Here is a 25,181-nt window from a genome sequence, read left to right as displayed (position 1 = left end):
AAAGCACGTGAATAAGTCAGGCCCAGCTTCACAGCCCAAAGCCCTCTAAGACTCCCAAGGAACATCCACACTTAAACAGATCAGAAGAATGTCTGGTTATCCTAAGCTAGGCTGGCGTCTGAGAGGCTGACCGAGCAGAGGAGGCCTCCTGGAGCCCAGGCCCTGGAGAAGCTTGGCTTTGGGGCGCATGTCCTGGGTGAGCCTTGCATGACTCCAGTCAGTTGTGTTCTCCAGCAGCCACGAAAGGTCAGGCTCGTCTTGGGAAGGGGAGCCAAGAATAGTTAGATGCTGTTCCACTGAGAGCCCAGGTCCCCGGGGAGGGCTATTCTGGGAGCAAATGCATAGTTTATGGCATCCAGTCATAGGGGCCGGAGCGTCACTGGATCCTATCCCAAGGGCCAAGGCAGACACAGTGTCCTGTTTGTGTGAGTATCCCTAGTACTTCATACATAATAGGCTCTTAGCAGATGCTTTCCGAGTGAATAAATAAACAGCATTTCGTTAATCCCCAAATAAAAGATAGCCTCTAAATGCTCAAAATCTTTTTTTGTCCGGAGTTCTTAATATAGTCAGTCACAGAGACTGCTTCTGTGGTTCTAGCCGCCAGCAAAATTGGTCCTATTACTGATGTGGCTGCAAATCCTCTCACCTGGCACCGTGTGGGCTCACTGTGGACCTTCAACTCAACTCAAAGGATAACCCCAGAAAATCAGGTGCCCACTAGGGTAGAGGAACATGCTTGGAGATGTGGCTTCTCTGGGTGTGTCCATCTTTTTTTTTTCCCCCATGTAGGATTTTAAAATTCAGAACATGCAACTTGAATAAGAAACTTAATTACTAATACCACCTCTTTTTCTTGCTCTCTTCTATGTCTGAATAATGCTCTGAGATTATTTTCATCTGGAGGAGAGTGACTATTACTCTTTGGGTTAAAGCCAGAAAAGTTATTTTGTCTTTTTTGTAGGTGATTCCATACATAGACATGGGACATTAACCACAGAAAGCTCTTTGGATGGCACATGGGACTGTGATTACATTCACAATTATGAAAATGTAAGTTGGTGTGTATAAATTATAATAGCTTTTAACATAATTTTTGAGCAATTATAGCCCTATTGCATTTTGCTGAGAATGTTCCATTTTGCTTCTTGATTCTGATATAATAAATGGGCTTCCTTAGACCAGAGATTGGCAAACCTTTTCCAAAAAGCCTCTAGGTAAATATTTTATCGTGTTCAGGCTGCACAGTCTCTGTTCATAAGAGCAGACATAGACAATCCATAATGAATGACCGTGTCTGTGTTCCAATAAAATTTTATTTATGGTCACTGATGTTGGGAGTTCACATAATTTGCATATGTTGTGAAATATTATTCTCCCTTTGATTTTTTTTAACCATTTAAAAATGTAAAATCATCGTTAGCTCATGGGATGTAAAAAAAATATATAATAATAATAAGTGGCAGACCAGATTGGACCTGCAGGGCATACATATTTGGCTGACCCTTGCCTTTGACTTCCTCAACATCATGACCAATGCCTCTCATTCATTTGCTTTTCCTCGGAGGCCGACTGATTCCATTCAGACCTGTCTGTGGCAAGTTCCAGCACTGGGGGCTGAGCACCTATTTGCAATGCCCTTGGCTGCTACTGACAGCTAGCCTCACCAGTCATACACCCAGAACTTTTGTCTCGCCTCCCATTTTGAGAATAGGGTGAAAAACCTGCACTTCAGGATGTAAATCTGACATCATAGAAGTCATGGAAGGGACTAGATCATGCAAGCCAGAAGCATAGAGAGGTTAACTTCCAATGGGGCAAATTTAGACCAGTAGGAAGCAGTAGAGGGAGGGAGCTAATCTATCTGTCCATGGTAATACAGTTTCCTCTACAAACTGTCCTGAGACATCCCACTGGGCTGGTGTTTGCACTGGCCATGTGCAGCGCTGTGCCCAGCGACATTATACATCTCCAAGCAATTGATTCCTTTGATTTCCTCTCTCACTTTCTTCTTTCTGTACTCTTGTTGCCCTCGGTTTGCACATCCCAAGTAAAGTACCCACACTTAATCCTTGCCTCAAGCTCTAATCTCTAGGGAACTCAGCTAAGACATTCTTAAGAATATATATAAACATTTACTAAAGGTTTCCCAGTCAAAAACAATAAAGTCATCTAACAGTCAGTGTGCTCAGAGTACATGGCAAGGACTGCAAATTCAGCAAGGCCGGTTAGATAACATACATGCAGGAGACAATGAAGAGTGGTGGCAAACTGTGGACTTAGGTTTCACTAAAAAGGAAAAATAAAATTCAGCTTCGATCATGATAATGCCATGCAGGGAAGAAAGTTTAGCAGTTCCAGATCTTTCTATTTTACAAGACCAGTTTTCAGTCTGTCATTTCCTGTGAATTTTCTTTGTTTTTAAATGTTGGAAACTAATTTTAAAACTTTAAACTCCATGTAGGGTTAAACGTATTTATCTGTAGGCTGGAACTGGTTCCTGTAACCTCTGGTTTATAATTCCAAGAGGGACATTGGAAAGGTTATAAACTGTAGCAGGAGAAATCAAGGAGAGTGGGCAGGATATCACTGGGTAATAGGTGTGTCTCAGGTATGGGTATTTTTCACATGTTAGCTCCCCAGGAAAATGAACAAAGCACCCAAGCATTCACATTTTAGGGCTCTGTTCTGTTTCTTAAACTGCAAGGACTTGACCTCTGATTTTTGGAAAAAGCGTATACTACCAGTCCTGGGATGGTGTTTATGATATGGATTAAGACAGGAAATGACTGTTGACATCATCTCTTTCCAGGCTCACGCCCAGTGTTTGCCTCTTTTGGGGACATCCCCAATGAGAAGGAGGCTCGCTTCCTTGAAGACCTCAGCTCAAAATCACTCAAAACATTTTATATCATATTTACGTTTGTATGGATATGAATATTACAGTCAGCTTACATTTATTTACTCTACCTCTAACTCTTGACTTTATATTTTTCTCCAGGCAACATATTTCAAATGTGCCCTATTCTACATGGGAGTCCTTTAAATTGAAAATTTATTCTGCCTCATAAAATCCTTCTTCTCTAGGTTAAAACTACTCAGGTCCTTTAACCATTCTTCCCAAGGCATCTTAAGTCTTTTCACTATTTTGTTAATCTTGACTGAACATTTTCCTGATTGTCTAAATCTTTAAGGACTTGGAACCATAAATTGAATAAATACTATAGAAAGGACTTGATTAGTAAAGGGTAAAATTAAATAATCAGCTTCCATATACAGGATACTAAATTTTGATTAATTTAGTTTAACACTACATTAGTTTTTCAGGTCTTCATGCTGCTCGTACCTTCATGCACAGGAATTAATTGCTTGTGTTCTTTTAAATTTCTACATTTTGTTGAATTCATATTAAACCAGCTCTGTTTTATATTTTGAGTCCTATTTTACTTTGTTCAACAATGGTTGATTTTATTTTATTTTACTTACTTTTATTTTACTTTATTTTGTTTTTGTGTACATATTTTGCAAGCTACCTGAAGCATTTTTGGAAATGAGTTGAAGTGTAAAGAAGTAATATATGAAGCACTGTAGCCAATCATTTTTATTTCTCCTTACAGAGAGCAATGTTATGTTCTCCAAACCAGCTTGGATTAAAGGTTCACATTTCAGTATTCCTTTGGCAGCCTATTAATTCATGTTTATTTTAAGAAATGAGTCCCATGGAGGTGTTTGCTAGCTAACATGTTGTTTTTCTTACTCTCTATGAGTACACACACTTACATGTGTATATATAAACATAACATAGGTCTATGCATATAAAATGAACATATATTCCTTGAAACATTATCTAATCCAGAATCCACAAGGTTTTCAGCTGTCAGTTTCATTGCTTTTGAATGGTGTTTATTGCCATCAGCTCCTGTCCCATTCTTCAACTTTACAATTATGTTTTCATGAGTTAATTTTATCAGAAATCTCAAAAGCACCATTTTGCCTTATATCAAATCATGTGGTATGTCAACCCCAGTACCAAGAACACTGGCAAATTCTTTTCTGGAATTTAGATGGTATAAGGCAGACTTCGACCAGAGAAAGAGAACCAGATAAAGAATAAACTGTCTTTTTACAGAAATGTAACCTTTCACAGTTATGGAAGGTGGTTAAGGGGTTGATGTATGGCTGTTGTCTCTAAAGCTGAAGCTAGAGTCTGAAGTCAGCGGGGCAGGTGGTGGAGAAGGAAAGACAGATGTGAAGTAGGAGAGGGGGGAAAAAAAGACAAATGCAGGAGGACTATCTGAAACCCACAGGGACACACTGGAAGACCCAGCAGCCTGTGTCTTGAAGCCTCCAGCGTCAATGATGAGCGTGACCTGCCGGAGAAATATGTGCTACATCACAGTGCTAAGCAAGCATGCGCAGGCTTGGGTGCTGGGATCCCAGACGGGACCCTCACTGGGGAGCGGAAGGACCTGCATGCCTGGCTTCTTTTGCGCATGCCCGGCTTCTTTTGCGCATGCCCACTTGCGCGTGCACTGACCTTCAGAGCTTTAAAATCAAATGATTTATGCTAGAGTTTCATATGCCACCATGCAAGTTTCTCGTGGCCCATGATAACGTGGGATTATGCAATGGAAGGAATCCTGACAGACTGAGTTCCTGCTTAGCGAAATTGTCACAGCATCCATGTGACATAGATTACCCTCTAGAGCTCTTTTTTCCCTAGAGACAGTCTAAAGTCAAGAGTCTTAGAGCTCTTCTTCCCATCCTAAAGCCTTGTCGGGTTTCTCTGGCCCTCTTCCCAGTTCTGTCCCGGGGAGAGCAGGCATGGTGGCTTCTTCCTTGGCACCCCAGTCCCAAGTTCAGACACAGATCACCCCTCAGAGGATGGGAGAAGAAGGCTCTGTTGGGATCCCAGGCTTTCCCAGATTGGGCTGTTTCTCCTCTTCCCCCCTTGGGGTGGGGGCTACAGGCTGGTTCTCATGGCAGTTCCCAAGTAAACAGCCCTTTACTTCCTGGCTTTCTCTAATCAGGGTGGCAGGGGGATGTGTCCACCTCTGCAGCGGCCTTCCTGTGTTGACAACACTGTTTGTTCTTCCCATCTCCCTAGGGAGAAGCCACCTTATCTTTTCTGTGCAACATATTTGGGAAAAACACATTTTTCTCTCTTAAAGGAATTGATTGTTGTGTTTCTTGAGACTAAAAAGAAAAGGCTTTCTGGATCCAAACAGTGACTTAAAAAAATAATCTGAATTCCTCTTACACAGCAAGGGAAAGAGCTATGCTGGTGGTGATTGGTGGCACATTTTGGATCACTCTGTGCTCTCAAAATATAGTATGCATGTGTGTGTTGGTGTGTGAGAGAGAGAGAGAGAGAAGGAGAAAGAGGGAGAGGAGAGAGAGTTTGAAACATTTTTTTTCCCAAACAACAGACCTACTTTTTTTTTTTTTTGCTTTGTTTTGTTTTGTTTTAGATTTTATTTATTTGACAGAGAGAGATCACAAGTAGGCAGAGAGGCAGGCAGAGAGAGAGAGAGGAGGAAGCAGGCTCCCCACTAAGCAGAGAGCCTGATGCAGGGCTCAATCCCAGGACCCTGGGATCATGACCTGAGCTGAAGGCAGAGGCTTTAATCCACTGAGCCACCCAGGGACCCCTACATTTCTTGTTTTAAGTAACCTGGGAATTTGTAGGTGTTGGTTGAGGCGCTCAGAGTTTTGATAAGAAACTGTACTGGGTACTTAAACATAATTTAATTAAAAATGATCTCTCCAAGATACCTAAATATAAAAAACAAACTGGTGGTTGCCAGAGGGAAGGTGGGGGGGTGGGCTAATAGGTGAAGGGGAGTAACAAGTAGAAACTTCCAGTTATAGAATAAATAAGTCCCGGGGATGAAAAGATGAAAAGTACAGCATAGGGAATATGGTTAATTATATTGTAATCATGTGGTATTGTAACAGACAGTGACTGTGACTGTACTTATGGTGGGAACTGAGTAATGTACAAGACTGTTCAGTCACTATGTTGTACACCTGAAACTGATGAACACTGTTTGTTAACTATACCTCAATAATATAAATAAGTAAATAAATAAATGTCTCTATACAGGAATTATTTGTATGGGGGGGTCCTAGACTCAGGCCCCCTGGTTTGTAACAATAACCTTTGTGAGAAATTTTTTAATATATATATTTATATATATACATATATATATAATACATAAATATATTATGTATATTAGTCCTATAATTATATATTGATATAAATATTTTATAAAATATATTTATTTTAGATATTTTAATATAATATATTTAATACATATGGTAGATTTGTTATAACATATAAATATATCATATATTTAATAAATATATTTATTATGGTATATAAATATATTTTGTATATTTATATATAATAAAATATTTTTATAAAACATAACACATATAAAATATTTTTATAAAGACATAAATATAAATATATATTTAATATAAATATGTATTAATATATGTCTTTGCAATTACAAGGAAATTTGTCATTAACTCTGTGTTCCAACTGTCTTTTTCAGGTGGGTTCCCATCTTTCCTTTCATTCATTACAGAGAACAACAAAGAGCTACAGGAATTTTCTCTCAATAATACATTCTATGTGCAGGACTATTGGTCTGTTTTCTTTCCTTGATCTTTTCTGTAAGGTTAATTAAGGTTATCAAGTTGAGAAGAGTGTAGAGCTGCCTTCAGATCTTTCGTTGATTAGAAAAATGCACTGTTCCCCTCCAAATACTGCATTGTACAGGGAGGCTATGTGTACATTTTCATTTTTGAGACAAAGTTAGTGAAAGTTAGGTTATGTGTGTGTGTGTGCATGTGTGTATGTTCAGTGTCTTAATTGTCCATGAAAATTTTTTTTGTTTCAATATTAATTAAATAGGCATTGATAGCATTATTTGCTATGTTGAAAGCATTAGCCTCTGTTTGGAATCAGAGATGAGTCCTCAAGTATTTCCTAAGTTAGTTGGTGAGATAGTCATACAATTAACCACTGTACCAAGCAGAAAGAACTAACTGATCTAGTAGGGGTAGACACCATGCGTTTTGGCAATTTGAAGAGAGGAGGAATGATTCATCTGATTTGGGGGGGGTTGGAACTTATAAAGGTCGAGTTGAGTTGATCCTTGAAAAGAGATAAAGGTTTAAAGGTAGAAAAGAGATAAAGGTTTAAAGGAGCACATGGCATTGGCTGGACCAAGAACTCTTGTTTCATTTTTTATTCATAGTTCTGCATCATCTTTTTCTTGTTTTGGAACATGTTGAAACAGTGCCTAGTGGTGTTTTTGTAAACCAAGCTAAGGATCAGAGCAAAGAGTGAGAGTGATGTCCAAGACCTAATACTCAGAGCTAACAAGTTGAGTACCTATTCTGTGCCAAGCACATTACATGGATTTTTCCATTTAACCTCTGTAATCAGCTTGCAAGAGAGGTAATACTAATGTGTCTATTTGAGGCTTTAATGGATCAGGTAACTTGCAAAAGACACAGTCAGTAGGTGATAGAACAAGGATTCAAACCCTCATGCTCCAAATCTGGAGACTGAACTCTTAAATATGCTAATACACCACCTTACCAGAAAACTTGAAAGCCTATTATTCTAAAGCAGATAGATCTGAAATTTGCATGGTCCTAGCAACGACTGCTTATTTGTCACCCAGCACACTCATGTCCTGGATGTGGCTGTGGGGTAGAGTGAGTCATCATCCTCTCTCCTCCCCTCCATAGTCCTCATTATCCTTGGAACTCTTTTCTTCCCCTCGGGCTACTAGACTGTAAGAACTCAATTCTTGCCTCCTCTCTTACCTTCAAAACCACCTGCTTTTTTTTCTGACTCACATTAGGAATTATCTGAAATTAATAGCCCATTGTTTTTATTTTAAGTTTTATTTTCTGACTAACAGAAACATACAGCTTCAACAATCCACAAATCATAAGAAACATGCTTTCTGTTGCATCTGAGAATGATGTCTCATGGTATATCATAATCCCAGAAAGATCTCCTAAAATGTTATTTCATAATAACATAACCTGCCTTTATAAACCTGTGTTTTGTAAATGATTAACTAAAACTGATGAAGGCCTTCATTATTGATTTCCTAGGACAGGACATTCATTCATTTGGTTTTATGTCCTGGATCCTGAGTACTTGATGAAAGAGCATGAGACTAGCATGAAGAAATCCATGTTCAAATTCGGATTCTGTGACTCATCAGTCTGCTCACATCTTCAAGCCATGATCAGAACGTAGGTTGTTGGTCTTACTCCAAACAAAGCCTGTGTTTCTTCCACTAAACTGGAAACACCTTGCTTTGGAAAGACTACATGCTGTATTTTTCAAAACCCGCCAAGCAGGAGCAGGAGTTTCTTTTTCTGTTGAGAAAGATCTTTCTTAATGAGCCTAAGATGGTCCAACCCAATGCAAGCATAAGGGCCCAAGGCTTGGATACTTGTCTTTACAAAATCACACTGGCTATGTGGCCTAGACGCCTGACCATATATTTTACTTCCTTTGGAGTAAGCTCTCCATTTTTCTTGCAGGTGGAAAATTACTAGTATTAATACAGTCTCAGGCCAGTTAATGAGGTGCATTTGAGCCCTCCCAGTGGGAGCAGGGCCTAATTGCATTTGCAAGCAGCCACCTGCAGGCATAAATTGTCAGTTCAACACTGCCTATTGGAGGGGGGGCAGCAAAGTCTCCAATACTGTTCAGTTGTTTCCACGGACGTGCAGTTTGGTTCAGAATGTTGAATATGTGTGGGGGTCTGAACGCACATTTGATCTGTACATACAAGAAGGGGAGTGCAGAAGAGAAGGCAAAGAAAGGCAGAGAAAGGCACCTGTCTTTATTTAGCCTAGCCCTAAAATCCAAACCTTTTAAAATATATATCTTTAAAGCCATCACAAGCATATGCTTCCATGGTAATATTCAATTATAATCTTTTCCTCAGAGAAGTGTGGAACTGAGTTATTTACCTCAGGATTGCCATTGGCTCACACAGAACTGGGCATGCCAGAACTGGTCTGAGCAGTGTGCTTGCTTGTTTAGTTTCTTGGGAATTCGTTCAACTTGAAGATAGTTTAGTACATATGAAGTGAGAATAAATAAAGGAAATGGCGAGATCTTTTCTTTTTTTGGATGTTTTCCTGTGTTCTACTCTTTAAGAAGAAATTTACCACGCTTTTGAAAAAAAAAAAAAAGATTGAACTTGATTTTATTTTTTATAGACTGACTTGTAATATTAATCACAGGTTTTAGAAGTAGTTTTGGTAAAACATCCTGTGAAAGAACAAAACTGTAATTAAACCAAGCAGTGTAAAATCATGGTGACTCAATCAGCTGAGTCATCCCCTACCAGAATTGACTTCCTTCTAATGAACAAAAAATATTGTCTAGCAATTTGAAATTGGCAGGAGAGGTCATTTATTACAACGCAGGGAAAAAAGAGAGAGAGAGAGAGTCTGTTTCATAATTTTCATTTGGTTCGACAGCAATTAAACCCTCCTGAGCCCCCATGGAAGGGGACACGTGTGATAAAGGTCTGTCACTGGAAATCAATGCCGTTCTTTTCTCCCTTATGCCTTTTACTTCATCTCATGATGAAGTATTACCTTTTAATGTTTTTTCTCTAATAGTTTCCTCCTCTCGCTTTTAGGAACACAGGAGTCATGCAGAGCTCTGATGATGGTGCCAGGAAAACTCCCATGTTAAAAAACAAACAAACCAAAAACCCAAAATACACTTGGGTCTAATGACCTCCACTACCACCTGCTAGGCTGTGACATTGGACAAAATACTTAGACTCTCTGACATCAGTTTCCTCACTGATAAAATAAGAATAATGGTAAATCCAATGTCATGAAGTTGTTGAGAGAATTCAGTGATTCAGATTACATCTGGTAATTAGCACTTCAGTTGAGAGAATATGGTCTATATACTTTAGCATTGGGTGCCTTTATTCTACAGCTTAGCATATGGCACATTTTATAGGCATTTCCAAGCTGACATGCATAGGGTACAAGAATCTAATAAACCTGCATTGTATGCTTTAGAATGGAACTTTAGGTTCTACAAGATTGGGGCACACTTAGGTGGCTCAGTCATTTAAGGGTCTGCCTTTGGCTCAGGTCATGATCTCAGGGCCCTGGGATCAAGTTCTGCATCGGGCTCCCTGCTCAGCGAGGAGTCTGACTCTCCCTCTCCCACTCTGCCCTGACTTATGATCTTTCTCTCTCTCTCACACACACACTCTCTCTGTCTCAAATACATAAATAAACAAAGAAATAAACAAATCTTAGATTCTAAAAGATAGATGATAGGTAGATAGGTAGGTGCATGATAGGTAGGTAGGTAGATAGATAGATAGATAGATAGATAGATAAAGGTGATAGATAGATCCAAATTATCCCAAAGGCAGAGTAGATTCCTAGGTTTCTTTGTTGCCTGACTCTTGCTAGTGAAACACTGGTGCATTTGTCCTGAGGCATCTTTCTGGTATGCGCCATCAGAGCACTTGGAAGGACAGAGGGCTGGCACTCCTTAAGAGACTAAACAGTATCCTTCTAAAGAATGAATGGGTCAACCGGGAAATTAAAGAAGAATTGAAAAAAATCATGGAAACAAATGATAATGAAAATACAACGGTTCAAAATCTGTGGGACACAACAAAGGCAGTCCTGAGAGGAAAATATATAGCAGTACAAGCCTTTCTCAAGAAACAAGAAAGGTCTCAGGTACACAACCTAACCCTACACCTAAAGGAGCTGGAGAAAGAACAAGAAAGAAACCCTAAGCCCAGCAGGAGAAGAGAAATCATAAAGATCAGAGCAGAAATCAATGAAATAGAAACCAAAAAAACAATAGAACAAATCAATGAAACTAGGAGCTGGTTCTTTGAAAGAATTAATAAAATTGATAAACCCCTGGCCCGACTTATCAAAAAGAAAAGAGAAAGGACCCAAATAAATAAAATCATGAATGAAAGAGGAGAGATCACAACTAACACCAAAGAAATACAAACTATTATAAGAACATACTATGAGCAACTCTACGCCAATAAATTTGACAATCTGGAAGAAATGGATGCATTCCTAGAAACATATAAACTACCACAACTGAACCAGGAAGAAATAGAAAGCCTGAACAGACCCATAACCAGTAAGGAGATTGAAATAGTCATTAAAAATCTCCAAACAAACAAAAGCCCAGGGCCAGACGGCTTACCAGGGGAATTCTACCAAACATTTAAAGAAGAACTAATTCCTATTCTCCTGAAACTGTTCCAAAAAATAGAAATGGAAGTTTACTCACTAGTTTATAAACTGTTACACGTGTTTGATACTAAATGTTTCTATGTGTGAAAGAATTTGTTCTTTGATTTGTTTTCATTGCAACCTGGTCATGATGGTTGAGAAAGAATACCACCAACAGTTGGAAGTTACTGATATGGACCCAAAAAGGCATGATGATTTTGAATGACACAACTGGCTTAATACAAAACAATATATTTTAGGAAATTTAACTGTAATACAGAATCATTGTAAAGCAAAAGCTGGTTTTGTTGCTTGTTTGTTTGTTTTTCCCATTGATTTAACCATCTTCCAAGGGACCCAGGTGAGAGTTTTTCTTTGGCAAAAGTTCATACAAACAGATGCACCTTTCACATTAATGTCCCATTTCCAAGTCAAAAGAGTCCAGCCGAATCACAGTCAGTATGTACCCAGAGAGGCTCACATTTGGCTGATGCTCTTGTAGATATGATCCTGTAGGTCTCAGGCTTGTCACCTACTACTGTGTTCTTGTTTCTTCATTGTCTGCCAAGGAATGTCCTGCGGGTTATTTTGATCCCACTCTATGTTTAGAACTAGGCCTTTACATGGTTTTCAGTTTTTTGTCTGTTTGCTGGATATTTTGCCCCTTCCTTCCTCCCTCTTTCTTTCTTTCTTTCTTTCTTTCTTTCTTTCTTTCTTTCTTTCTTTCTCTCTCTCTCTCTCTCTCATTCTATCTTTCTTCCCTTCCCTTCTTTTTCCTTTTTTTTTTTTTTTTTTTTTAAATAACAAGTAGGATTGTTGGTTGAATTATACAGGCTTCATTTGCCATCTTATCACTGCCTTTCCTTCAAATGAAAGTTTGTCATTCACATGCCCTTACTTCCTAATGACCTCATACATGCCAAAATTGGAACTTGGAATCTGAGATCCAGATTTTTCTCTGACTCAGTTTCCTGTGTTCTGAAAGAAACTCTTTTTTTCTATGTTAGTTGTCATTCTTCCTTTGTTAAGGCTTAAGTGGCGTTAAGGTAAATTCTCATGTTATCCTCTAATGCCAATTTGAGCCTTTTAAAATATTGGAAGCACTCCCACCAATGAATTGTGTTCCCACAATTTCCTAGCATCATTCATTGCTCTCATTTCACAGATGCAAATACAAAAACACATCCTTTTGTACATAACAATCATAAACACTTTCCCAAGGTCAGGAATATTTGTATCAGGAAAACCTTATTTTACCAAAGAACAGGATGTCCTGATAAGCTTAATATTCTGAGAATTATCATATGTACCTATCAAGGATCCCATTGTGAAGCCTTCTACTCTCTCCACTGAGAAAGTGGTAAATCCTTGGTCTGTCTTCACTGTCTCCCAAGGGATCCAAGTACTAACTCAGGGAGTCATAAATTGTGAAAGACAAATATTTATAACACAAGGGAAAAAAGGAAACTTTGATGATTGAGCATTTTCAAGGTTATTATGATGAGTTAATCCTAGAGCTATTTCTACTTTGTCCCTATTTTTTTGTTTGTTGGTTTGGTTTGGTTTGGTTTGGTTTAGTTTTTTGTGAATTTTTTCTTTTTTTGCTTTTGAGTTTTATCTTAATGTTTGCTTTTGTCAGCTCTAGAATTTCTGGTTTTCACTACTGGCTGGACTCCTGTGTTAGTCAGTTTTTGGTTGACTTTATTTTTATTCCGTGTGTGTGTGTGTGTGTGTGTGTGTGTGTGTGTTAGGTAAGGCATAACTCCTTACCTCAGCCCAAAGCTGATGCTGACCCAAAGGTTTATTTCTAGAGTCTAGTCACCTTATCAGTAATATCCTGTGTTCACCTGAGAGTGCTGTTACTATGTGAGAAGTTAATGAGTGTTTTTCTTTTTTTAAGATTTTATTAATTTATTTTACACACACAGAGAGAGGTCACAAGTAGGCAGAGAGAGAAGAGGAAGCAGGCTCCCCGCTGAGCAGAGAGACCAATGTGGGGCTCGATCCCAGGACCCTGAGGATCATGACCTGAGCCGGAGGCAGAGGCCTAACCCACTAAGCCACCCAGGCACCCATTAATTGGTGTTTTGTAGACAAAACAAAAAACAAACAACAAACAAACAACAACAATAACAAAAACCAAACCAAACAAAAAATAGTGCCAGCTTTTTCCTACTTCAATAATTAAAATATGAATTACATATGAGAAAAACGGAAAGCAGAAAGCACCTCTATATAAGTTCTTACTATTCACAATAATACAACTTTCAAAAGGATAAAACCAGGAACTTGCAAGTAGTTGATGTGATTATGACATTACTGTTCAGAAAAGACTGCCTGACAAAGCGTGGATTTTCCATAATTCAGAATCAGGCTCAGATCACAACTCTGTCACCTTCCAAGAGTGACTTGCTAGTGACTCTTTGAAGGTTGGAGGCTGCAAAGGTTGTGTCCCAGAGACTTTGGAGTCAAATATACGTGTCCAAGTTTTTTGAACAGCTGCGATACCCTGAGTATATTCCTTACATGTTTGAGATTTAGTTATTTCCTTTATAAACAAGGATCCAAATATCTATCCCAGAATGTAATTATAAAGACCTAATAGCCTCATATATACACACATACATTTAGTGAAAAGATGGAGTAAATTGGCTGCTTTGATTGTCCTGGAAATGATTATAAAGCAGAATTTATAGAAAAAACAGTATCTGCTAAGAGACTCAGAAACTCATAATTTGTAACTCATGTGAACCAAAGTATATTTAGAAACTTTGTTGTGCAAACACTGAAGAGTAGAGACAATCAAATCTAGTAAGCAAATTTTGCATCAGGCAGGTTTGATGACCTCAGGTTTCCATCTCATGAGATGAATATGCCTGCATCTAGGACCGCACAGGTGGAGAGAGGCAGAAGGAACATTACTATTTTTTTTAAAGATTCTATGTATTTATTTGATCGAGAGAGAGCACGAGCAGAGGGTGGGGCACAGGAGGAGAGGCAGACTCCCCACTGAAAAGGGAGCTCGACCCTGGGGCTCAATCCCAGGGTCTCAATCCCAGGCACTCAACCGACTGAGCCACCCAGGTGCCCCCACAAGGGGCATTCTCGATCTGAGTTGAGCACTGATGGTGTGACCTTTCAGATCTCTCTGTGCCCCTGTTCCCCGACTCATTCTTGTGTCATACTAACACCTTCAGTGTGGGTCTAGACATGTTTTGCTCATCTTTGAATTATACTATCTCATTAACACAGTGGTATATTTCTTTTCTAATCTCTAAGCTCACCTCTGTTCACACTTCTGTGCTAATATAGTTGGTATATGTGCTGCCGAAGCAAGCACTGTGCTAATATAGTTGGGAGACTAAAGATGGCAATTCGATTTCTGATTATCACATACACCAAGTGCAGTGACCAAGGAGTATGTCAGAAGGTTCTCCAATCACATCCACTTAAGTAGTAAGGAAGAGCATGGTTGCTAAGTGATGGGTTGGTGAGTTGCTGGGCAGGGCTCAGGGTGCTGGTTGAGGGTCAAACATTTTTTGATACTGCTTTAGATCACTACAGCTTGGGAACTTAAACAAACAAACAAAAAGTACATTTCTGATCATTGTTTGCCTAAACCTTTTTCTTACAAAAGTGGAGCAACATCTTTAGTTTTTTGGGCTTCCCTTTTCCCCCTTAACTCACCCATTGTCAACTTCCTGTCCATCCATAGGCAAGCCAGCTTCCAGAAGTTGACTCACTGGATACCCAAGGCAAATGTGTTCAGGGTGACCAATCCACTCAGCTTCCATTTTCAAAAGCTATTTCTGATGGACTACTTTCCATTTTTGCCCCTGCTGCTTATTAGTACCAGCTGGAGAATGAAAGAAACAGATAGACATGGAGACTGGGGCATAAGGAAGGTATTTCACAGGGGCAATGACTGAATATGAAAATGGCAATGCCCAAAGACATTATATTGTTAAGGATTCTCCACATACTCAAAAAACATTCTAGAATATTTTCTTGCTTATCAGGAACTATTACCATTGTCTGTTTGCATGATTAATGATATACTCTTGAAAAATATATTCATAAGAATGATCCTTATTTGAGAATGTCATCTTATAATTATGTACCTCTTACCTCTGCAGTGTTTCTCTTCTTTTCCATAGCTTCCCCTCCTCAGTTCTCATCCCTCTGCTGTTCCTTTGGCCTCTTCCTCTCTTTGCCCTTTTGTTCTATCCAGAGCAGTGGGGACTGTGACAAAAACTAAGCATGTCTTGAAATGTTGCAATGAGGACAAAATCAAAACCCATGAACCATAGCTAAATAGTTGAAAGGTATAAGTGAATTTGATGTATCAGTCATTTGGCAAATTAGCCTTTCCACTAATTGGCTTTAGACAAACTGTCCACTCAGCAAATAGACTTCTAGTGAATTCATCTAGACCCTGGGTGTTCTGAGAAGAGATAGACTGGTGAAAACATGGAATTTGGAAGAGATAATTTTTTAATGTAAATTGCTGTGAGGACCGAGAGTAAAATGTAGTTCTGTGCAAGCAAGATTGTCATGGCTCAGGTGATCCCCAGCCTGGAAAGGTAGGTGCCCTAGTTATGTCAGACACTGATGATAGACCTCGACTCGGTAGCCCTGTGTTCACTGGAAACCTCACCAATTTTATCACATTTAGGAAATAAGGAGAATGGGCATGGCAAAATTTCTGTGATGTGTTTGGCCAAAATCACTTTTCAAATGATTGGCGAGAAAGACTATGAAAGTACTTCTTTAATATGTTTGGCATATTTTAAAAATATGAAGTATCAGGGGCACCCGGATGGCTCAGTCTGTTGAGCGTCCTACTCATGATCCTGGGGTTGTGAGGTTGAGCCCTACATCCAGTGCTATCCTGGGAATGGAGACTGCTTAGGATTCTCTCTCCCTCTGTCCTTCCCCCAACCTCTTGTTCTCTCTAAAAAAGAAATAAGGATTTAAAATCTTTAAAAATATGAAGCATCATATGATTTTTGTTTGTTTGGTGGTCCTTACTGAAATCCCAGCACTACAGCTCAACTTCAGAGTTACCAGGTTTTAAGCATTTTATTTGGTTCTCTTGTTCAGTAATCACAACAACCCTAGAAGGAAAACACTTTTTTACTCCTAGTTTATGAGGGAAAACTGAACTTAGTGAAGTTAATCTGATCATGATTTTTTTGCTAGTATGTAGGGATTCAGAATTTGCACAAAGTAGCAAGGCTCAGTCTAGACCAGCACTGTCCAATAAAAACAGAATAGGAGACAGGTAGGTAATTTTATGTTTTCAGGTAGCCACATTTAAAAAGTAAAAAGAAATAAGTGAAATTGGGACGCATGGGCGGCTCAGTTGGTTGAGAGTCTGACTTCAGCTCAGGTCATGATCCCAGGGTCCTGGGACTAGGTCCTGCATCAGGCTCCCTGCTGGGCAGGGAGTCTGCTTCTCCTTCTGCCTGTTTTTCCCTCTGCTTGTGCTCTATCTCTGTCTTTCTCTCCGACAAATAAATAAATAAATTTTTATTAAAAGAAAGAAGTGAAATTAATTTAATTTTAATAGTATATTTTATTTAATCCAGTATGACCAAAATACTATAAGTATAATATGAAATCTATTTAAAATATTAATGAGATATTTTGTATTTTTTTCATATTAAGTCATTGATGTCCACTGCGTATTTTACATGTACTGCACAGCACATCTCAATTCAGAGTAGCCGCATTTCAAGCATACTGGAGAATGTAATTCTCTCCTTCTCAAAGAGTGTTCCATGGACCCACAGCACAGCTATTACCCGCAAGCTTGTTAGAAATGCGGGCTCTCAGATTTACCCCATTTCCACCAAATCAGTGTCTTCCTTTTCATGAGATAAGCAGGATAATCATGTGTGTGCAAAAGTTTGACAAGAACAGCTCAAGAGCCCGTGCTTTTCACTATTTTACTGCTGATGGTCCAAGGTGCTCGTTTGTGCCTCGCTGCACAAATGAGTATTGACTATCTCCGACCTGACTACTCTGCAGGGTCACATGGATGGAGGTGTTACATTGTGAGAAGTGCATTGGCTTAGGGATGAGGCTGTAATGACTTATGATTGTGCACAACTTTTTAACCACAATAAACCTTAATGTCTGCATCTGTAACATGGAGATGACATTGACATCAGTGGCCTATTAAATGTCACTTTTCCCTTTGGTTACAGGTCAGGACATTGTCTCCAGGAATAAATGTGCTCCTTAGCCTCCTTGTAACTAGGTTCTCACGAATAAGATTTTAGCCTAAATGTTCTTCCTAACTTCTGAAATGGGTCTTTAAAGTTTCTGACACAATTGGGAGTTAGATCCCCTTTCCCTTCTTTTCTCTTTCCTTCTGGAAAATGAACATAATAGCTGGAACTCTAGCAGCCATACTGAATCGTGGGCTGATCTTGAGAATGGAAGACACACACAGAGATGGTAAAGCAGAAAATTGGAATGTTCCCAGATTCCTGGCATTCATGCAGCAGAACACTCACGTATGTCTAATCGCGTTCTTTGTATTTCTTTTCTGTGTTGTATAGGTAAAATATGTTAATATATGTATACCACTTTAATAGGCAGTAATTTTTTTTTTTTTATAGATGTGAGAAAAGGTACTGGCCCTCAAGGAGCTCAAAATATAGAATGGACAATAAAGTAAGTAAAAATTAACAATTTTTAACAATTAAACATTTATTCGGCACACTATGAACTATTTCTTGCCTTGGGCATGCACACATAAGAGCGTATCTAGTGGCCTACAAAATTCTGCAATAGTATAATATTGTTGCTAATGCTAAATATATCTGTGTCTAGATAAGTCTCCTTCCTGGAATTAGCGATGAGATGTTGCCAGTAGCTATGAGACTTATTAGTTAAATCCAGCTCTATTAAATTGCTTTGATTTCTTTTGTGGTGTCCACTACCTTAACAACACGGCTGAGATCGTAAGACTTTGGAATCAGGTACTCTGGATGTCTTCTGGTCATTTAGGAGGAAACATATCTATTTTTTAATGATCATTGGCATAGAAAAAGGAAGGAGAGATTTCATTTAGGTATACTTACCATCTATTTGTTCATTTTGAGTTGAAAGGTATCACAGACATGAAAGGACACTTGGATCCGTGGAAAAAGAGAAAAAGGTTTTAGGTCATGAAGAAAACTTTTATAAGCTCATCCAACCATGTTATGTTACAGATGAGAAAACCGCAATCTGTAGATGAAAAGGGCTTGTTTGTGCTCATGGCAAGCTCCTTGTAAGGAATAGAACCGGCAGTAGAACACAGCGTCCCTGCCTCCCTGTGCAATGGGCCCTCCCGTGCCCTCATCTCTACATATGGACATACAAACCTGCAAGTGTACATATATGGTGGTGATGATTTCTTTCCATGCAGGCAGTGAGTCAAAGCTTCACAAATATGATGACGTCGAACTCTTTCAAGAACCCTGAGAAGTAGACATTCTTTCCCTATTCTACAGAAAGAAAGTGGGATACAGAAACTTCAGTCATTGCCGCAGGTCACCCCAGAGCTGGGCTGGCAAGGGGCTGTCCTATGTCAGAGAACGGAGCTCTGAGTACTCTGCGGCATGTAGCATGCTTTCTGAAGGCATTTCCAAAACTCTCAGATTTCTGGTTTTTAAAAAATACTTACTTGTTTGTTTGTTTGTTTTAAAGAGAGAGAGAGAGGAGGAGTGGGAGGGGAGAGAGGGAAACTCCAGCAGACTTCACGCTGAACATGGACCCTGAGCACAGCTCGATCTCAGGTCTCTTGAGATCAGGACTTGAGCCCAGACCATGAGTCTGACAGTTAACAGCCTGAACCACCGAAGTGTCCCTTCAATTTTGTTTTTTTTCAATATATGATTATCACCACACTGCCTAATTTTCTGTCATTATGACTCAGATAAAACAATCACTGAAGGAACTCTTAAGAGTACGTGCTGTCATATGACATAGGAAATAGGATCTGGCTACTTCCTAAAATCTCAGAAATATTAGGAGAGGAGACACATACATATTTCAGAGGTAAAAAGTGTGCAGTTTTAGAATATATGTTCAAAATGTGTGAAAGGAGAAGCAATGCCCCTCAAATGCTTTTCTAACATAAAATAGAAAATATTTTCTTGATGGAGAGTTAGAGAAGACACAATGATTCCAAAATAAGAATATAGCCCCTTTAGGAGGCTGTACCATAAGATTTGAATGGGGAGATCTGAGGTTTTTTAATTGAGTAAATAGGTTAAAACAATTGAAATATTGGTCAAGATGTTTGGGGGCTTCAAAAACGAAAAAAATAAGCAGCACCAAAATTTATCTTTTCTCTTCCCAAGGAAACCCCATATTGATGCTAGGAGTTTGGGAGTAGAATATAAATATGGGGAGTTACACACCTTCAAGGGGTGCCATGCACAGCATAGCCTGGGGGAATGGTGCCTCCAGGAATAAGACAGTGCCCAGTCAGCACTGTGCAGGTGCCTGGGGACCTTAGATGTCTTTCTTCAACACACAGACTAAGAACACAAGGAAGAAACAATTTTCATATGTGAGACTTAGTTTCTTTCAGCTGTAAAATGAGAATAAGAAAACTTAGCTCTCAAGGCTCCTCCGGGTTGTTCTATAGAGATGAAGTCTTTTAAGAACAGCAACTTGCCCTCAACCTGGAGGTGACATCACTCATGGAAATGATGACATGACTTGGTCATTAAAAATGAGAACACAAAAGAGGCACTGGGGTGACTGAAGGGAGGACGGGTTCCTTGTCCTGTGGGGTGAGCTGTGACAGAGTTAAGACAGGGAAGTTTCATAGTCACTGCCCCAGATACACCACACTCCACCCACACCCCCAGGATCCCTTTATCGGATATCCTTGCTTCAGTTTCCGTGTGCCCTTGCTCCCGAAGTGGAGCTCCTACAGCTCCCTTCTGAGGATGCCCCTTAGGATAATGGTGCCATTTTTCCACTTTGCTTGGAAATTTGGAGGTGTTTAGGAGAGGATAATCTCTAGAGAAGACCCCCACCTAGGACTGACTCTTGCAGTTGTATGAAAGCCTACCTCCCCTGCCTGGAGGCCAGCCAACAGTGTTCTCTACCTTGGTCTCCAGCGTTCCTGTAGGCTTAGGTTTGGCCGGGGCTTTGCCTGAAGTCATATGCCTACTTGGACTCTTCCTCTCCCTGTTCCGCTTCCTGCTGCCCTTACTAATTTCTCCTAGAATCTTCCTTAATAAGCCACCAGTACACCAGTGCATGTCTCAAAGGCTGCATCTTGAGAACTGGATTGGACACAAATATCCACCAGGGAGAGGCACGTTTAGAACTGGTCCAGGGGTGATATGATGACAATAGAATGTTTCCACTTGCTAAGAATCCAGTGTTGGAGATGTCTAGATAATTGGATGTCAGTTTGAAAAGCAAGCCCATTCTGCTACAAAAACGGGATGCTCCCACAAAATTCGATTCATTTTTAGGTTACTGTTTTAGGGATTTCTATATGAAGTTACAGGCTAGGAAGAAAAGTTAATTGCTGACACAAACCAGATGTCACATGGAGCCTGCTGCACAGGGAAATTAGGTTAAACTTGGCTTGAACCCCAAGTCCAAGTCCTGAGAAAGTGAAGCCCAGCCAGGCACCTCTGCGTGAGTCAAGCCCCACTTCCATGTGCTTCTGGTCTTTTCCTTCCATCCACATCATTCCCCTCTTCCTGCTGATAATTTCAACATCTCAGTGACTTTTGAATTATTGGAGAAAATGGAGTCACAGATTTTGTGAAATACCTTAGAAATAAACACATAGCAGAGATCTTGCAGACTTAAAAAAAAAAAAAAAAAAGGAAAGAAAAAAATAAAAAGAAGGGGTGTGGAGGCTCCCTAGAATAGAATCATGGAACAAAGACCTAATAGCTCTCTCTAGCAGAGGTTGTTTCCACTTGTTCTGCACAGAGCTTTGCTTTATCTACAAATATTTGCAAGTTGAATGTTACTAAGTAGAGGGACGTATTTTAGGTAAAAATGAAGAATTCCAGACCAAGAGCAGAAGTGCAGGCTACATACCATATATATGTATATAGATACGGATAGATATGAAAGAAATATTTTAAAATGTAAAGGTAGCTCTAAGTTTGAGGTGATCAATGATTTCAAATACTTTCTTTTTTTATTGAAGTAGAATATATAGAAAACTGTGTCACTTAATTCATATTTTGAACATGTGTTCCCCATGTCACCATCATCCAGATCAAGATATAAGACATGCTGAGCAACCCAGAAGTTTCCATCGTTTCTCTTTTTGTCAAGACCACCCCCTACATTCCTCTATAACCCTGAGAGGGCTACTCTTTGATTTTTATATTGGGCTGTTTTACCTCTATATACCTGTGTTCATATTTTCGGGATTTTCTACAGTGAACATGGATTGTTTTAATAATTTCTGCACAAAGCAAAGTCGACCAAAGTGTTGTTCATCTAATAGTCTAGGCGTCTCATATTAATGAGGATGGTGATTTCCAGAAATTCCAAAGCACAGGCCACAAGAAAGGAGGAGCATAGGGCAGTAGGATATTTTTGCCAATGGGGTAAGGGGAGCAGAAGGGGGTTCCTAGTCAGAGGGCTCCAGCTGTCAAATGAGACCTGAATTTAGCTCCTGTGCTTTTGCTGTGAGGAGGCCACATCAGGGCTGTGGCATGTGGTTTCATTACTCTCACAGCCCTTTCAATTTCTAAGCAGTAAAATGGGATTACAGGTTTCAAGAATCGGACTCTCACTGATCTAGTTCAGACCCATATTATTTCCAGCCCATCGTTATTCAGTTGAAGAGTTTGATGTTCCTGAGGAGAGGCAAATTATTGCCTCTGAAGAGCTTTGCTGGCAGAAAGGAGCGCATCATGGCTAGGGTAGTTCACTAATTATTTTCAAGTCTGTGCTAGAGTCTAAAGCAGCCAGACTCAGAGAATTTTCATTACACCTGTGAAGCCCTTCATTTTGGACGGGGGTCTGATGATGGGAAAGTTACAATCTTGCCACAATTGAAACTATCCCTCAAAGCCCTTTCTCTTGAAGGTTTCAAAGACTCCGAGGTAAGATTTTAAAAGAATTACATTTTGCTGGCCTGCCACCATTTTCGAACTTCTGACAGTTCCTGAAAGGGAGTTTTGGTGCTGATTCCTGGGGGCATTTTATATTAAGATTGTTCATTTGTCCCTGCATTTTAGAGGCAGAGAGGACAAGTACGGTTTTTCTGAGAAAGCAAGAAAGCAAACTATTTAATTACTATTATTTTTTTAAAGAATTTATTTATTTGACAGAGAGAAAGAGATAGAGAGGCAGGCAGAGAGAGAGAGGAGGAAAGCAGGCTCCCCACTGAGCAGAGAGCCTAATGCAGGGCTCGATCCCAGGACCCTGAGATCATGACCTGAGCTGAAGGCAGAAGCTTAACCCACTGAGCCACGCAGGTGCCCTTATTTAATTATTTAATAAGTCCCATATTAGCACCTTTGCCATAGAAATTACATGTCGTAGTTGAAACTTAGTGTCACCCTTTTTAAACATGATGTGAAACAATATTTAAAAGTGAGAATAAACAAGCAAGGCCCAGTTCAAATCACATGGAAAGTTACCTCAGACAAGTTTCAATTAGTCAGCACCTAAGCCTAAAAGATTTATTTTTTTCAACTATAAATCAAAATAATTAAATTTTATCACAAAATTATTGTGGAGATTAAATTTAAACAAAGAGAAGAAGAAGAAGAAGGAGAAGACCGAGAATCTAAAACAAGTGGAAGAGGGGCGCCTGGGTGGCTCAGTGGGTTAAGCCTCTGTCTTCAGCTTGGGTCATGATCCCAGGGTCCTGGGATTGGGGCCCACAGCAGGCTCTCTGTTCAGTGGGGAGCCTGCTTCCCTTCCTCTCTCTGCCTGCTTCTCTGCCTTCTTGTGATCTCTCTCTCTCTGTCAAATAAATAAGTAAAATCTTAAAAAAAAATAAAAACAAAACAAGTAGAAGAGTAATAAAGTGAGGAACAGATATTTTTGATTTAGGCACGACTGGTTTCAAATCATGGCTCTTTCACATACTTGCTGTGCAACCCTGAGCAGGTTACTTACCATCTCTGATCTATGGTATCCTCATCTAGGAAAAAAAGTTGGGATTAATTATTAATTTTGTAGGTTAAGAGAATTAAATAATATGAACAACTGTAAAGTTCTTAACACAATGCCTCCCACTCAGAAAAAATTCAATAAAAATGAGTTTTTGTTATTTAGATTGCACTTTATCTGCAGTGGTATTATTCACACAAATGGAGAGGGGATACTCATATTTTCATGTTACATTAAATGGAGCTTCTTATATAGAAATACAGTGATTTCTGTAAATCTGAGAACATTTCTTAAGGATGGTGCCAAAACTTGAGACACAGTATTGAAAACCCTTGCTCAGTGTTTACCTCATTGATTACTTGGATTTACATTTCTTTCTTCGTTTTGTTTCATCTTTAGAGAAAGTGCAAGAGGCGAGGGGGCTTGGAGGGGTGGAGAAAGAATCTGAGCAGGGAGCCTGATGTGGGGCTCAATCCCTGGACCTTGAGATCATGACAAGCTGAAACCATCTGACTGAGCCACCCAGATGACCTTGGACTTGTATTTCTTTCTTAATCTGGTGTTATCTTATTTGAGTAAGGGCATAGAATTCTTAATGTTATCTGGAAATAGATATTTCTATTAGAACAAAACCCTTTTTGAATCATTTCTGAATGTGTAAGTCTGTAATGGGTTCAGTCTTGAGGAGGGGAAACCTATGTATTGTTAAACCATAAAAGGAAATTAAAGATCCAGTGAGGAAGACAAGGGAGACATCATCCAATTCCAAAGGCAAACACTGTGCCCTCTACTCTTGAAATGCCTTTATTAAAAGAAGGGTTCATTCATATATCCATTATCACCCACTAGAATCAATTTGTCTTTTGGTGAACTATGGAAGACAGTATTTTCTACAATTCATAAATACATCTTATTCTCTCTCCTGGCACAAATCCTGGCATTATCTGAGAGAATGAATTTTTAAAAAGATATTATTTATTTATTTGACAGACAGAGATCACAAGTAGGCAGAGAGGCGGGGGGGGGGGGCGGGGAGGAGGGGCAGGGAAACAGGCTCCTCGCTAAGCAGTGCCCGATCCCAGGACTCTGGGATCATGACCTGAGCCAAAGGCAGAGGCTTTAACCCACTGAGCCACCCAGGCTCCCCAAGAATGAATATTTCAATAATATATCTACCCCTATAATTGTGTTTTGTTTTAAGTAGACTATTTTCAGAGCAGTTTTAGGTTAATAGTAATATTAAGCAGAAAGTATAGGCTGCTCCATTACCAACATCATGCTCTACAATGCTACATCTGTACAATCTGTGAACCTACACTGACACGTCATTATCACCTGAAGCCCATAGTTTGTATTAGTGTTCATTCTTGGTGTTTATAAACTGTGAATTTTGACAAATGCATAATGATATGTATCCACTATTGTGGAATCATGTCTCAGTGCTCTAAAAATCCCCTGTGTTCTTCCTAGTTATCCCTCCCTCCCCTCTAACTCTTGGCAATAACTGTATTTTCACAGTCAACAGCATACCTTTTCTAGAATATCATTTGGTTGAAATTATACAGTAAGGAGCCTTTTTGGATTGGCTTTTTTCACTTAGCAATATTTAAGTTTCTTCCATCTCTCTTCTTGGCTTGACAGCTCATTTCTTTCTAGTGCTGAAAGATGTTTCATTGTTTCGGCTTTCTGGTTGATCAGCTCACCCCCTGAAGGACATCTTTGTTGCTTCCAAATTTTGGCATCTCTGAATAAAGTTTTTATAAACATCCAAG

The 25,181-nt window shown here is 39.4% G+C and overlaps 1 long non-coding RNA gene across 1 annotated transcript in view; it reads left to right on the top strand.

Annotated features, from left to right (window-relative positions):
* The window catches only part of LOC309840785, a 34,216-nt gene extending 10,175 nt beyond the window's left edge, over positions 1-24,041 (top strand). The window contains exons 2-4 of the long non-coding RNA XR_014298787.1: positions 965-1,053; positions 17,922-17,976; positions 23,809-24,041. This is a non-coding gene — a long non-coding RNA (uncharacterized lncRNA). The remainder of the gene's footprint in view (positions 1-964; positions 1,054-17,921; positions 17,977-23,808) is intronic.
* Positions 24,042-25,181: the final 1,140 nt, after the last annotated feature.

Source organism: Mustela nivalis (assembly GCF_964662115.1).
Source record: "Mustela nivalis genome assembly, chromosome: 1".
NCBI lineage: Eukaryota > Metazoa > Chordata > Mammalia > Carnivora > Mustelidae > Mustela > Mustela nivalis.
The sequence above is the reverse complement of the archived record's forward strand: the minus strand, read 5'-3'. Positions and strand labels throughout refer to the sequence as shown.